The sequence below is a fragment of the Scomber scombrus genome, chromosome 19 (genome assembly GCF_963691925.1).
Source record: "Scomber scombrus chromosome 19, fScoSco1.1, whole genome shotgun sequence".
Taxonomy (NCBI): Eukaryota; Metazoa; Chordata; class Actinopteri; order Scombriformes; family Scombridae; genus Scomber; species Scomber scombrus.
This window is the reverse complement of record NC_084988.1, coordinates 24290553-24303052: the sequence shown is the minus strand read 5'-3', so window position 1 is coordinate 24303052 and position 12500 is coordinate 24290553. Positions and strand designations below refer to the sequence as shown.

At 47.3% G+C, this 12500-nt stretch overlaps 1 protein-coding gene and 27 non-coding genes across 28 annotated transcripts in view; 1 reads left to right on the top strand and 27 right to left on the bottom strand.

The window, feature by feature from the left end:
* dglucy (D-glutamate cyclase) overlaps positions 1-12500 on the top strand; it is a 160432-nt gene that overhangs the window by 128907 nt on the left and 19025 nt on the right. The window lies entirely within an intron of this gene.
* Positions 66-137, bottom strand: trnag-ucc (transfer RNA glycine (anticodon UCC)). Its single transcript has one exon. It is a non-coding gene; the product is annotated as a tRNA-Gly (tRNA).
* trnas-aga (transfer RNA serine (anticodon AGA)) lies at positions 542-623 on the bottom strand. Its single transcript has one exon. It is a non-coding gene; the product is annotated as a tRNA-Ser (tRNA).
* trnaa-ugc (transfer RNA alanine (anticodon UGC)) lies at positions 1058-1129 on the bottom strand. Its single transcript has one exon. It is a non-coding gene; the product is annotated as a tRNA-Ala (tRNA).
* trnag-ucc (transfer RNA glycine (anticodon UCC)) lies at positions 1499-1570 on the bottom strand. Its single transcript has one exon. It is a non-coding gene; the product is annotated as a tRNA-Gly (tRNA).
* Positions 1975-2056, bottom strand: trnas-aga (transfer RNA serine (anticodon AGA)). Its single transcript has one exon. It is a non-coding gene; the product is annotated as a tRNA-Ser (tRNA).
* trnaa-ugc (transfer RNA alanine (anticodon UGC)) lies at positions 2491-2562 on the bottom strand. Its single transcript has one exon. It is a non-coding gene; the product is annotated as a tRNA-Ala (tRNA).
* On the bottom strand, positions 2932-3003 carry trnag-ucc (transfer RNA glycine (anticodon UCC)). The gene has a single exon. It is a non-coding gene; the product is annotated as a tRNA-Gly (tRNA).
* trnas-aga (transfer RNA serine (anticodon AGA)) lies at positions 3402-3483 on the bottom strand. The gene has a single exon. It is a non-coding gene; the product is annotated as a tRNA-Ser (tRNA).
* trnaa-ugc (transfer RNA alanine (anticodon UGC)) lies at positions 3918-3989 on the bottom strand. Its single transcript has one exon. It is a non-coding gene; the product is annotated as a tRNA-Ala (tRNA).
* Positions 4349-4420, bottom strand: trnag-ucc (transfer RNA glycine (anticodon UCC)). Its single transcript has one exon. It is a non-coding gene; the product is annotated as a tRNA-Gly (tRNA).
* On the bottom strand, positions 4825-4906 carry trnas-aga (transfer RNA serine (anticodon AGA)). Its single transcript has one exon. It is a non-coding gene; the product is annotated as a tRNA-Ser (tRNA).
* trnaa-ugc (transfer RNA alanine (anticodon UGC)) lies at positions 5341-5412 on the bottom strand. Its single transcript has one exon. It is a non-coding gene; the product is annotated as a tRNA-Ala (tRNA).
* Positions 5772-5843, bottom strand: trnag-ucc (transfer RNA glycine (anticodon UCC)). The gene has a single exon. It is a non-coding gene; the product is annotated as a tRNA-Gly (tRNA).
* On the bottom strand, positions 6248-6329 carry trnas-aga (transfer RNA serine (anticodon AGA)). The gene has a single exon. It is a non-coding gene; the product is annotated as a tRNA-Ser (tRNA).
* trnaa-ugc (transfer RNA alanine (anticodon UGC)) lies at positions 6764-6835 on the bottom strand. The gene has a single exon. It is a non-coding gene; the product is annotated as a tRNA-Ala (tRNA).
* Positions 7195-7266, bottom strand: trnag-ucc (transfer RNA glycine (anticodon UCC)). Its single transcript has one exon. It is a non-coding gene; the product is annotated as a tRNA-Gly (tRNA).
* On the bottom strand, positions 7671-7752 carry trnas-aga (transfer RNA serine (anticodon AGA)). The gene has a single exon. It is a non-coding gene; the product is annotated as a tRNA-Ser (tRNA).
* Positions 8187-8258, bottom strand: trnaa-ugc (transfer RNA alanine (anticodon UGC)). The gene has a single exon. It is a non-coding gene; the product is annotated as a tRNA-Ala (tRNA).
* Positions 8618-8689, bottom strand: trnag-ucc (transfer RNA glycine (anticodon UCC)). The gene has a single exon. It is a non-coding gene; the product is annotated as a tRNA-Gly (tRNA).
* On the bottom strand, positions 9094-9175 carry trnas-aga (transfer RNA serine (anticodon AGA)). The gene has a single exon. It is a non-coding gene; the product is annotated as a tRNA-Ser (tRNA).
* trnaa-ugc (transfer RNA alanine (anticodon UGC)) lies at positions 9610-9681 on the bottom strand. Its single transcript has one exon. It is a non-coding gene; the product is annotated as a tRNA-Ala (tRNA).
* trnag-ucc (transfer RNA glycine (anticodon UCC)) lies at positions 10041-10112 on the bottom strand. The gene has a single exon. It is a non-coding gene; the product is annotated as a tRNA-Gly (tRNA).
* Positions 10517-10598, bottom strand: trnas-aga (transfer RNA serine (anticodon AGA)). Its single transcript has one exon. It is a non-coding gene; the product is annotated as a tRNA-Ser (tRNA).
* Positions 11033-11104, bottom strand: trnaa-ugc (transfer RNA alanine (anticodon UGC)). Its single transcript has one exon. It is a non-coding gene; the product is annotated as a tRNA-Ala (tRNA).
* Positions 11464-11535, bottom strand: trnag-ucc (transfer RNA glycine (anticodon UCC)). The gene has a single exon. It is a non-coding gene; the product is annotated as a tRNA-Gly (tRNA).
* On the bottom strand, positions 11940-12021 carry trnas-aga (transfer RNA serine (anticodon AGA)). Its single transcript has one exon. It is a non-coding gene; the product is annotated as a tRNA-Ser (tRNA).
* trnaa-ugc (transfer RNA alanine (anticodon UGC)) overlaps positions 12456-12500 on the bottom strand; it is a 72-nt gene continuing 27 nt past the window's right edge. The window contains exon 1 of the tRNA in view: positions 12456-12500. This exon is cut by the window's right edge and continues 27 nt beyond it. This is a non-coding gene — a tRNA (tRNA-Ala).

Here is a 12500-nt window from a genome sequence, read left to right as displayed (position 1 = left end):
TTCCCCATCGGCTTCACTTCTCAGCCCCGGAGGTTGCCGCTTGCTTTAAAACTACACTGCGGAACTGCGATGGCCGGGAATCGAACCCGGGTCAACTGCTTGGAAGGCAGCTATGCTCACCACTATACCACCATCGCTATGCGTGAGCTGCATTGTAGTGCCCAGTCAGCATTTTGTATCATTATTAAAGTTGGACGAGGAGAGGACGAGCAACAGAGGAGAGGGAGAGGGAGAGGCAGGCACACCTAAAAGAGAACAGTGTAGTTTGACATACCTATAACTAATAGCAGTATCATTAATGACTACAAAAGCTATACCGCAAAAAAATAAATAATGAAGTAAAGGACTCTGCGGGAGCGTCAGTAGTGCAGGTCCAGTCCAATTCTAAGACTGGCTGGCTTGAAAGCGAGGAGATTCTCTCTGTTCATTTTTCAAGAGATTTGGCTACTCTTCCAAGAGGTTCCTCCGGTTCTCATGGCTGGTGGGGAGACACGAGAATTCTCAGTATTACATCAGACAGTGCATGAAGAAGATAAGCGGACGTTGTCGGCAGGATTCGAACCTGCGCGGGGAGACCCCAATGGATTTCTAGTCCATCGCCTTAACCGCTCGGCCACGACAACCACTGTGAGGCGCACCTGTGGTTGGGGCGTGAAATGCACACGTCACACGTGATGTTCCACCTATTCTACTCTGTAGTACAACATTTATATAATCACCTCACAAACAGCTACACAGAGGGTTTGTAAGGGCAGTGTTACTCTTGAGTTTTGGTGCATGACTGTCTGGATAGAGATCTGACAGGTTAAAAGAAGACAAGCAACCATGTCACAGGGGCGTGGCATCACCATGACCTCCAAATAACCACTATGGTGCTTGTTTAACGTAGCGAGAAACATTCAACAGGTATTTCTGTACTTCATCATTTTGCTTTATTTTAGATGAAGGAGCGTTCTTAACGTTCCGTCCAGCTCATAAGCCAGCTATGTGCACCTTTTTCTGAAGTCTTTTGTGCCTGTAGGACAGGCTACAAGTTTGTCGTCTTCATAAAACCTCCTGGAGATGCCGGGGATTGAACCCGGGGCCTCATACATGCAGAGCATGCGCTCTACCACTGAGCTACATCCCCTGCGATTAAAAAAGAAATAAAGACAGCAACGAAAAGAGATGAGAATGAAAAAAGAGGATGTAGATCGACCTAAGCTGGAATATACAGTGTGTTGTCATTGTCAATATACAACCTGAGCCACAAGTGAGCGCATTTGGACAAGAGGGCGGAGCGGAGCCTAACGCTAGCTGTTGGCTTGAAGTCGGCCGTTTTGCGGGATTTATTTCTGCCGTAATTTGGGGCATTTTAACGCGAGGGTCAATGGGTATTGACTCGCTTTTGGAGCCAGCCTCAAGTAGCCATTGGAGGAACTGCAATTTGGCATTTCCCCATCGGCTTCACTTTTCAGCCCCGGAGGTTGCCGCTTGCTTTAAAACTACACTGCGGAACTGCGATGGCCGGGAATCGAACCCGGGTCAACTGCTTGGAAGGCAGCTATGCTCACCACTATACCACCATCGCTATGCGTGAGCTGCATTGTAGTGCCCAGTCAGCATTTTGTATCATTATTAAAGTTGGACGAGGAGAGGAGGAGCAACAGAGGAGAGGGAGAGGGAGAGGCAGGCACACCTAAAAGAGAACAGTGTAGTTTGACATACCTATAACTAATAGCAGTATCATTAATGACTACAAAAGCTATACCGCAAAAAAATAAATAATGAAGTAAAGGACTCTGCGGGAGCGTCAGTAGTGCAGGTCCAGTCCAATTCTAAGACTGGCTGGCTTGAAAGCGAGGAGATTCTCTCTGTTCATTTTTCAAGAGATTTGGCTACTCTTCCAAGAGGTTCCTCCGGTTGTCATGGCTGGTGGGGAGACACGAGAATTCTCAGTATCACATCAGACAGTGCATGAAGAAGATAAGCGGACGTTGTCGGCAGGATTCGAACCTGCGCGGGGAGACCCCAATGGATTTCTAGTCCATCGCCTTAACCGCTCGGCCACGACAACCACTGTGAGGCGCACCTGTGGTTGGGGCGTGAAATGCACACGTCACACGTGTTGTTCCACCTATTCTACTCTGTAGTACAACATTTATATAATCACCTCACAAACAGCTACACAGAGGGTTTGTAAGGGCAGTGTTACTCTTGAGTTTTGGTGCATGACTGTCTGGATAGAGATCTGACAGGTTAAAAGAAGACAAGCAACCATGTCACAGGGGCGTGGCATCACCATGACCTCCAAATAACCACTATGCTGCTTGTTTAACGTAGCGAGAAACATTCAACAGGTATTTCTGTACTTCATCATTTTGCTTTATTTTAGATGAAGGAGCGTTCTTAACGTTCCGTCCAGCTCATAAGCCAGCTATGTGCACCTTTTTCTGAAGTCTTTTGTGCCTGTAGGACAGGCTACAAGTTTGTCGTCTTCATAAAACCTCCTGGAGATGCCGGGGATTGAACCCGGGGCCTCATACATGCAAAGCATGCGCTCTACCACTGAGCTACATCCCCTGCGATTAAAAAAGAAATAAAGACAGCAACGAAAAGAGATGAGAATGAAAAAAGAGGATGTAGATCGACCTAAGCTGGAATATACAGTGTGTTGTCATTGTCAATATACAACCTGAGCCACAAGTGAGCGCATTTGGACAAGAGGGCGGAGCGGAGCCTAACGCTAGCTGTTGGCTTGAAGTCGGCCGTTTTGCGGGATTTATTTCTGCCGTAATTTGGGGCATTTTAACGCGAGGGTCAATGGGTATTGACTCGCTTTTGGAGCCAGCCTCAAGTAGCCATTGGAGGAACTGCAATTTGGCATTTCCCCATCGGCTTCACTTTTCAGCCCCGGAGGTTGCCGCTTGCTTTAAAACTACACTGCGGAACTGCGATGGCCGGGAATCGAACCCGGGTCAACTGCTTGGAAGGCAGCTATGCTCACCACTATACCACCATCGCTATGCGTGAGCTGCATTGTAGTGCCCAGTCAGCATTTTGTATCATTATTAAAGTTGGACGAGGAGAGGACGAGCAACAGAGGAGAGGGAGAGGCAGGCACACCTAAAAGAGAACAGTGTAGTTTGACATACCTATAACTAATAGCAGTATCATTAATGACTACAAAAGCTATACCGCAAAAAAATAAATAATGAAGTAAAGGACTCTGCGGGAGCGTCAGTAGTGCAGGTCCAGTCCAATTCTAAGACTGGCTGGCTTGAAAGCGAGCAGATTCTCTCTGTTCATTTTTCAAGAGATTTGGCTACTCTTCCAAGAGGTTCCTCCGGTTCTCATGGCTGGTGGGGAGACACGGGAATTCTCAGTATTACATCAGACAGTGCATGAAGAAGATAAGCGGACGTTGTCTGCAGGATTCGAACCTGCGCGGGGAGACCCCAATGGATTTCTAGTCCATCGCCTTAACCGCTCGGCCACGACAACCACTGTGAGGCGCACCTGTGGTTGGGGCGTGAAATGCACACGTCACACGTGTTGTTCCACCTATTCTACTCTGTAGTACAACATTTATATAATCACCTCACAAACAGCTACACAGAGGGTTTGTAAGGGCAGTGTTACTCTTGAGTTTTGGTGCATGACTGTCTGGATAGAGATCTGACAGGTTAAAAGAAGACAAGCAACCATGTCACAGGGGCGTGGCATCACCATGACCTCCAAATAACCACTATGGTGCTTGTTTAACGTAGCGAGAAACATTCAACAGGTATTTCTGTACTTCATCATTTTGCTTTATTTTAGATGAAGGAGCGTTCTTAACGTTCCGTCCAGCTCATAAGCCAGCTATGTGCACCTTTTTCTGAAGTCTTTTGTGCCTGTAGGACAGGCTACAAGTTTGTCGTCTTCATAAAACCTCCTGGAGATGCCGGGGATTGAACCCGGGGCCTCATACATGCAAAGCATGCGCTCTACCACTGAGCTACATCCCCTGCGATTAAAAAAGAAATAAAGACAGCAACGAAAAGAGATGAGAATGAAAAAAGAGGATGTAGATCGACCTAAGCTGGAATATACAGTGTGTTGTCATTGTCAATATACAACCTGAGCCACAAGTGAGCGCATTTGGACAAGAGGGCGGAGCGGAGCCTAACGCTAGCTGTTGGCTTGAAGTAGGCCGTTTTGCGGGATTTATTTCTGCCGTAATTTGGGGCATTTTAACGCGAGGGTCAATGGGTATTGACTCGCTTTTGGAGCCAGCCATTGGAGGAACTGCAATTTGGCATTTCCCCATCGGCTTCACTTCTCAGCCCCGGAGGTTGCCGCTTGCTTTAAAACTACACTGCGGAACTGCGATGGCCGGGAATCGAACCCGGGTCAACTGCTTGGAAGGCAGCTATGCTCACCACTATACCACCATCGCTATGCGTGAGCTGCATTGTAGTGCCCAGTCAGCATTTTGTATCATTATTAAAGTTGGACGAGGAGAGGAGGAGCAACAGAGGAGAGGGAGAGGGAGAGGCAGGCACACCTAAAAGAGAACAGTGTAGTTTGACATACCTATAACTAATAGCAGTATCATTAATGACTACAAAAGCTATACCGCAAAAAAATAAATAATGAAGTAAAGGACTCTGCGGGAGCGTCAGTAGTGCAGGTCCAGTCCAATTCTAAGACTGGCTGGCTTGAAAGCGAGCAGATTCTCTCTGTTCATTTTTCAAGAGATTTGGCTACTCTTCCAAGAGGTTCCTCCGGTTCTCATGGCTGGTGGGGAGACACGAGAATTCTCAGTATTACATCAGACAGTGCATGAAGAAGATAAGCGGACGTTGTCGGCAGGATTCGAACCTGCGCGGGGAGACCCCAATGGATTTCTAGTCCATCGCCTTAACCGCTCGGCCACGACAACCACTGTGAGGCGCACCTGTGGTTGGGGCGTGAAATGCACACGTCACACGTGTTGTTCCACCTATTCTACTCTGTAGTACAACATTTATATAATCACCTCACAAACAGCTACACAGAGGGTTTGTAAGGGCAGTGTTACTCTTGAGTTTTGGTGCATGACTGTCTGGATAGAGATCTGACAGGTTAAAAGAAGACAAGCAACCATGTCACAGGGGCGTGGCATCACCATGACCTCCAAATAACCACTATGGTGCTTGTTTAACGTAGCGAGAAACATTCAACAGGTATTTCTGTACTTCATCATTTTGCTTTATTTTAGATGAAGGAGCGTTCTTAACGTTCCGTCCAGCTCATAAGCCAGCTATGTGCACCTTTTTCTGAAGTCTTTTGTGCCTGTAGGACAGGCTACAAGTTTGTCGTCTTCATAAAACCTCCTGGAGATGCCGGGGATTGAACCCGGGGCCTCATACATGCAAAGCATGCGCTCTACCACTGAGCTACATCCCCTGCGATTAAAAAAGAAATAAAGACAGCAACGAAAAGAGATGAGAATGAAAAAAGAGGATGTAGATCGACCTAAGCTGGAATATACAGTGTGTTGTCATTGTCAATATACAACCTGAGCCACAAGTGAGCGCATTTGGACAAGAGGGCGGAGCGGAGCCTAACGCTAGCTGTTGGCTTGAAGTCGGCCGTTTTGCGGGATTTATTTCTGCCGTAATTTGGGGCATTTTAACGCGAGGGTCAATGGGTATTGACTCGCTTTTGGAGCCAGCCATTGGAGGAACTGCAATTTGGCATTTCCCCATCGGCTTCACTTCTCAGCCCCGGAGGTTGCCGCTTGCTTTAAAACTACACTGCGGAACTGCGATGGCCGGGAATCGAACCCGGGTCAACTGCTTGGAAGGCAGCTATGCTCACCACTATACCACCATCGCTATGCGTGAGCTGCATTGTAGTGCCCAGTCAGCATTTTGTATCATTATTAAAGTTGGACGAGGAGAGGAGGAGCAACAGAGGAGAGGGAGAGGGAGAGGCAGGCACACCTAAAAGAGAACAGTGTAGTTTGACATACCTATAACTAATAGCAGTATCATTAATGACTACAAAAGCTATACCGCAAAAAAATAAATAATGAAGTAAAGGACTCTGCGGGAGCGTCAGTAGTGCAGGTCCAGTCCAATTCTAAGACTGGCTGGCTTGAAAGCGAGCAGATTCTCTCTGTTCATTTTTCAAGAGATTTGGCTACTCTTCCAAGAGGTTCCTCCGGTTCTCATGGCTGGTGGGGAGACACGAGAATTCTCAGTATTACATCAGACAGTGCATGAAGAAGATAAGCGGACGTTGTCGGCAGGATTCGAACCTGCGCGGGGAGACCCCAATGGATTTCTAGTCCATCGCCTTAACCGCTCGGCCACGACAACCACTGTGAGGCGCACCTGTGGTTGGGGCGTGAAATGCACACGTCACACGTGTTGTTCCACCTATTCTACTCTGTAGTACAACATTTATATAATCACCTCACAAACAGCTACACAGAGGGTTTGTAAGGGCAGTGTTACTCTTGAGTTTTGGTGCATGACTGTCTGGATAGAGATCTGACAGGTTAAAAGAAGACAAGCAACCATGTCACAGGGGCGTGGCATCACCATGACCTCCAAATAACCACTATGGTGCTTGTTTAACGTAGCGAGAAACATTCAACAGGTATTTCTGTACTTCATCATTTTGCTTTATTTTAGATGAAGGAGCGTTCTTAACGTTCCGTCCAGCTCATAAGCCAGCTATGTGCACCTTTTTCTGAAGTCTTTTGTGCCTGTAGGACAGGCTACAAGTTTGTCGTCTTCATAAAACCTCCTGGAGATGCCGGGGATTGAACCCGGGGCCTCATACATGCAAAGCATGCGCTCTACCACTGAGCTACATCCCCTGCGATTAAAAAAGAAATAAAGACAGCAACGAAAAGAGATGAGAATGAAAAAAGAGGATGTAGATCGACCTAAGCTGGAATATACAGTGTGTTGTCATTGTCAATATACAACCTGAGCCACAAGTGAGCGCATTTGGACAAGAGGGCGGAGCGGAGCCTAACGCTAGCTGTTGGCTTGAAGTAGGCCGTTTTGCGGGATTTATTTCTGCCGTAATTTGGGGCATTTTAACGCGAGGGTCAATGGGTATTGACTCGCTTTTGGAGCCAGCCATTGGAGGAACTGCAATTTGGCATTTCCCCATCGGCTTCACTTCTCAGCCCCGGAGGTTGCCGCTTGCTTTAAAACTACACTGCGGAACTGCGATGGCCGGGAATCGAACCCGGGTCAACTGCTTGGAAGGCAGCTATGCTCACCACTATACCACCATCGCTATGCGTGAGCTGCATTGTAGTGCCCAGTCAGCATTTTGTATCATTATTAAAGTTGGACGAGGAGAGGAGGAGCAACAGAGGAGAGGGAGAGGGAGAGGCAGGCACACCTAAAAGAGAACAGTGTAGTTTGACATACCTATAACTAATAGCAGTATCATTAATGACTACAAAAGCTATACCGCAAAAAAATAAATAATGAAGTAAAGGACTCTGCGGGAGCGTCAGTAGTGCAGGTCCAGTCCAATTCTAAGACTGGCTGGCTTGAAAGCGAGCAGATTCTCTCTGTTCATTTTTCAAGAGATTTGGCTACTCTTCCAAGAGGTTCCTCCGGTTCTCATGGCTGGTGGGGAGACACGAGAATTCTCAGTATTACATCAGACAGTGCATGAAGAAGATAAGCGGACGTTGTCGGCAGGATTCGAACCTGCGCGGGGAGACCCCAATGGATTTCTAGTCCATCGCCTTAACCGCTCGGCCACGACAACCACTGTGAGGCGCACCTGTGGTTGGGGCGTGAAATGCACACGTCACACGTGTTGTTCCACCTATTCTACTCTGTAGTACAACATTTATATAATCACCTCACAAACAGCTACACAGAGGGTTTGTAAGGGCAGTGTTACTCTTGAGTTTTGGTGCATGACTGTCTGGATAGAGATCTGACAGGTTAAAAGAAGACAAGCAACCATGTCACAGGGGCGTGGCATCACCATGACCTCCAAATAACCACTATGGTGCTTGTTTAACGTAGCGAGAAACATTCAACAGGTATTTCTGTACTTCATCATTTTGCTTTATTTTAGATGAAGGAGCGTTCTTAACGTTCCGTCCAGCTCATAAGCCAGCTATGTGCACCTTTTTCTGAAGTCTTTTGTGCCTGTAGGACAGGCTACAAGTTTGTCGTCTTCATAAAACCTCCTGGAGATGCCGGGGATTGAACCCGGGGCCTCATACATGCAAAGCATGCGCTCTACCACTGAGCTACATCCCCTGCGATTAAAAAAGAAATAAAGACAGCAACGAAAAGAGATGAGAATGAAAAAAGAGGATGTAGATCGACCTAAGCTGGAATATACAGTGTGTTGTCATTGTCAATATACAACCTGAGCCACAAGTGAGCGCATTTGGACAAGAGGGCGGAGCGGAGCCTAACGCTAGCTGTTGGCTTGAAGTCGGCCGTTTTGCGGGATTTATTTCTGCCGTAATTTGGGGCATTTTAACGCGAGGGTCAATGGGTATTGACTCGCTTTTGGAGCCAGCCATTGGAGGAACTGCAATTTGGCATTTCCCCATCGGCTTCACTTCTCAGCCCCGGAGGTTGCCGCTTGCTTTAAAACTACACTGCGGAACTGCGATGGCCGGGAATCGAACCCGGGTCAACTGCTTGGAAGGCAGCTATGCTCACCACTATACCACCATCGCTATGCGTGAGCTGCATTGTAGTGCCCAGTCAGCATTTTGTATCATTATTAAAGTTGGACGAGGAGAGGAGGAGCAACAGAGGAGAGGGAGAGGGAGAGGCAGGCACACCTAAAAGAGAACAGTGTAGTTTGACATACCTATAACTAATAGCAGTATCATTAATGACTACAAAAGCTATACCGCAAAAAAATAAATAATGAAGTAAAGGACTCTGCGGGAGCGTCAGTAGTGCAGGTCCAGTCCAATTCTAAGACTGGCTGGCTTGAAAGCGAGCAGATTCTCTCTGTTCATTTTTCAAGAGATTTGGCTACTCTTCCAAGAGGTTCCTCCGGTTCTCATGGCTGGTGGGGAGACACGAGAATTCTCAGTATTACATCAGACAGTGCATGAAGAAGATAAGCGGACGTTGTCGGCAGGATTCGAACCTGCGCGGGGAGACCCCAATGGATTTCTAGTCCATCGCCTTAACCGCTCGGCCACGACAACCACTGTGAGGCGCACCTGTGGTTGGGGCGTGAAATGCACACGTCACACGTGTTGTTCCACCTATTCTACTCTGTAGTACAACATTTATATAATCACCTCACAAACAGCTACACAGAGGGTTTGTAAGGGCAGTGTTACTCTTGAGTTTTGGTGCATGACTGTCTGGATAGAGATCTGACAGGTTAAAAGAAGACAAGCAACCATGTCACAGGGGCGTGGCATCACCATGACCTCCAAATAACCACTATGGTGCTTGTTTAACGTAGCGAGAAACATTCAACAGGTATTTCTGTACTTCATCATTTTGCTTTATTTTAGATGAAGGAGCGTTCTTAACGTTCCGTCCAGCTCATAAGCCAGCTATGTGCACCTTTTTCTGAAGTCTTTTGTGCCTGTAGGACAGGCTACAAGTTTGTCGTCTTCATAAAACCTCCTGGAGATGCCGGGGATTGAACCCGGGGCCTCATACATGCAAAGCATGCGCTCTACCACTGAGCTACATCCCCTGCGATTAAAAAAGAAATAAAGACAGCAACGAAAAGAGATGAGAATGAAAAAAGAGGATGTAGATCGACCTAAGCTGGAATATACAGTGTGTTGTCATTGTCAATATACAACCTGAGCCACAAGTGAGCGCATTTGGACAAGAGGGCGGAGCGGAGCCTAACGCTAGCTGTTGGCTTGAAGTAGGCCGTTTTGCGGGATTTATTTCTGCCGTAATTTGGGGCATTTTAACGCGAGGGTCAATGGGTATTGACTCGCTTTTGGAGCCAGCCATTGGAGGAACTGCAATTTGGCATTTCCCCATCGGCTTCACTTCTCAGCCCCGGAGGTTGCCGCTTGCTTTAAAACTACACTGCGGAACTGCGATGGCCGGGAATCGAACCCGGGTCAACTGCTTGGAAGGCAGCTATGCTCACCACTATACCACCATCGCTATGCGTGAGCTGCATTGTAGTGCCCAGTCAGCATTTTGTATCATTATTAAAGTTGGACGAGGAGAGGAGGAGCAACAGAGGAGAGGGAGAGGGAGAGGCAGGCACACCTAAAAGAGAACAGTGTAGTTTGACATACCTATAACTAATAGCAGTATCATTAATGACTACAAAAGCTATACCGCAAAAAAATAAATAATGAAGTAAAGGACTCTGCGGGAGCGTCAGTAGTGCAGGTCCAGTCCAATTCTAAGACTGGCTGGCTTGAAAGCGAGCAGATTCTCTCTGTTCATTTTTCAAGAGATTTGGCTACTCTTCCAAGAGGTTCCTCCGGTTCTCATGGCTGGTGGGGAGACACGAGAATTCTCAGTATTACATCAGACAGTGCATGAAGAAGATAAGCGGACGTTGTCGGCAGGATTCGAACCTGCGCGGGGAGACCCCAATGGATTTCTAGTCCATCGCCTTAACCGCTCGGCCACGACAACCACTGTGAGGCGCACCTGTGGTTGGGGCGTGAAATGCACACGTCACACGTGTTGTTCCACCTATTCTACTCTGTAGTACAACATTTATATAATCACCTCACAAACAGCTACACAGAGGGTTTGTAAGGGCAGTGTTACTCTTGAGTTTTGGTGCATGACTGTCTGGATAGAGATCTGACAGGTTAAAAGAAGACAAGCAACCATGTCACAGGGGCGTGGCATCACCATGACCTCCAAATAACCACTATGGTGCTTGTTTAACGTAGCGAGAAACATTCAACAGGTATTTCTGTACTTCATCATTTTGCTTTATTTTAGATGAAGGAGCGTTCTTAACGTTCCGTCCAGCTCATAAGCCAGCTATGTGCACCTTTTTCTGAAGTCTTTTGTGCCTGTAGGACAGGCTACAAGTTTGTCGTCTTCATAAAACCTCCTGGAGATGCCGGGGATTGAACCCGGGGCCTCATACATGCAAAGCATGCGCTCTACCACTGAGCTACATCCCCTGCGATTAAAAAAGAAATAAAGACAGCAACGAAAAGAGATGAGAATGAAAAAAGAGGATGTAGATCGACCTAAGCTGGAATATACAGTGTGTTGTCATTGTCAATATACAACCTGAGCCACAAGTGAGCGCATTTGGACAAGAGGGCGGAGCGGAGCCTAACGCTAGCTGTTGGCTTGAAGTAGGCCGTTTTGCGGGATTTATTTCTGCCGTAATTTGGGGCATTTTAACGCGAGGGTCAATGGGTATTGACTCGCTTTTGGAGCCAGCCATTGGAGGAACTGCAATTTGGCATTTCCCCATCGGCTTCACTTCTCAGCCCCGGAGGTTGCCGCTTGCTTTAAAACTACACTGCGGAACTGCGATGGCCGGGAATCGAACCCGGGTCAACTGCTTGGAAGGCAGCTATGCTCACCACTATACCACCATCGCTATGCGTGAGCTGCATTGTAGTGCCCAGTCAGCATTTTGTATCATTATTAAAGTTGGACGAGGAGAGGAGGAGCAACAGAGGAGAGGGAGAGGGAGAGGCAGGCACACCTAAAAGAGAACAGTGTAGTTTGACATACCTATAACTAATAGCAGTATCATTAATGACTACAAAAGCTATACCGCAAAAAAATAAATAATGAAGTAAAGGACTCTGCGGGAGCGTCAGTAGTGCAGGTCCAGTCCAATTCTAAGACTGGCTGGCTTGAAAGCGAGCAGATTCTCTCTGTTCATTTTTCAAGAGATTTGGCTACTCTTCCAAGAGGTTCCTCCGGTTCTCATGGCTGGTGGGGAGACACGAGAATTCTCAGTATTACATCAGACAGTGCATGAAGAAGATAAGCGGACGTTGTCGGCAGGATTCGAACCTGCGCGGGGAGACCCCAATGGATTTCTAGTCCATCGCCTTAACCGCTCGGCCACGACAACCACTGTGAGGCGCACCTGTGGTTGGGGCGTGAAATGCACACGTCACACGTGTTGTTCCACCTATTCTACTCTGTAGTACAACATTTATATAATCACCTCACAAACAGCTACACAGAGGGTTTGTAAGGGCAGTGTTACTCTTGAGTTTTGGTGCATGACTGTCTGGATAGAGATCTGACAGGTTAAAAGAAGACAAGCAACCATGTCACAGGGGCGTGGCATCACCATGACCTCCAAATAACCACTATGGTGCTTGTTTAACGTAGCGAGAAACATTCAACAGGTATTTCTGTACTTCATCATTTTGCTTTATTTTAGATGAAGGAGCGTTCTTAACGTTCCGTCCAGCTCATAAGCCAGCTATGTGCACCTTTTTCTGAAGTCTTTTGTGCCTGTAGGACAGGCTACAAGTTTGTCGTCTTCATAAAACCTCCTGGAGATGCCGGGGATTGAACCCGGGGCCTCATACATGCAAAGCA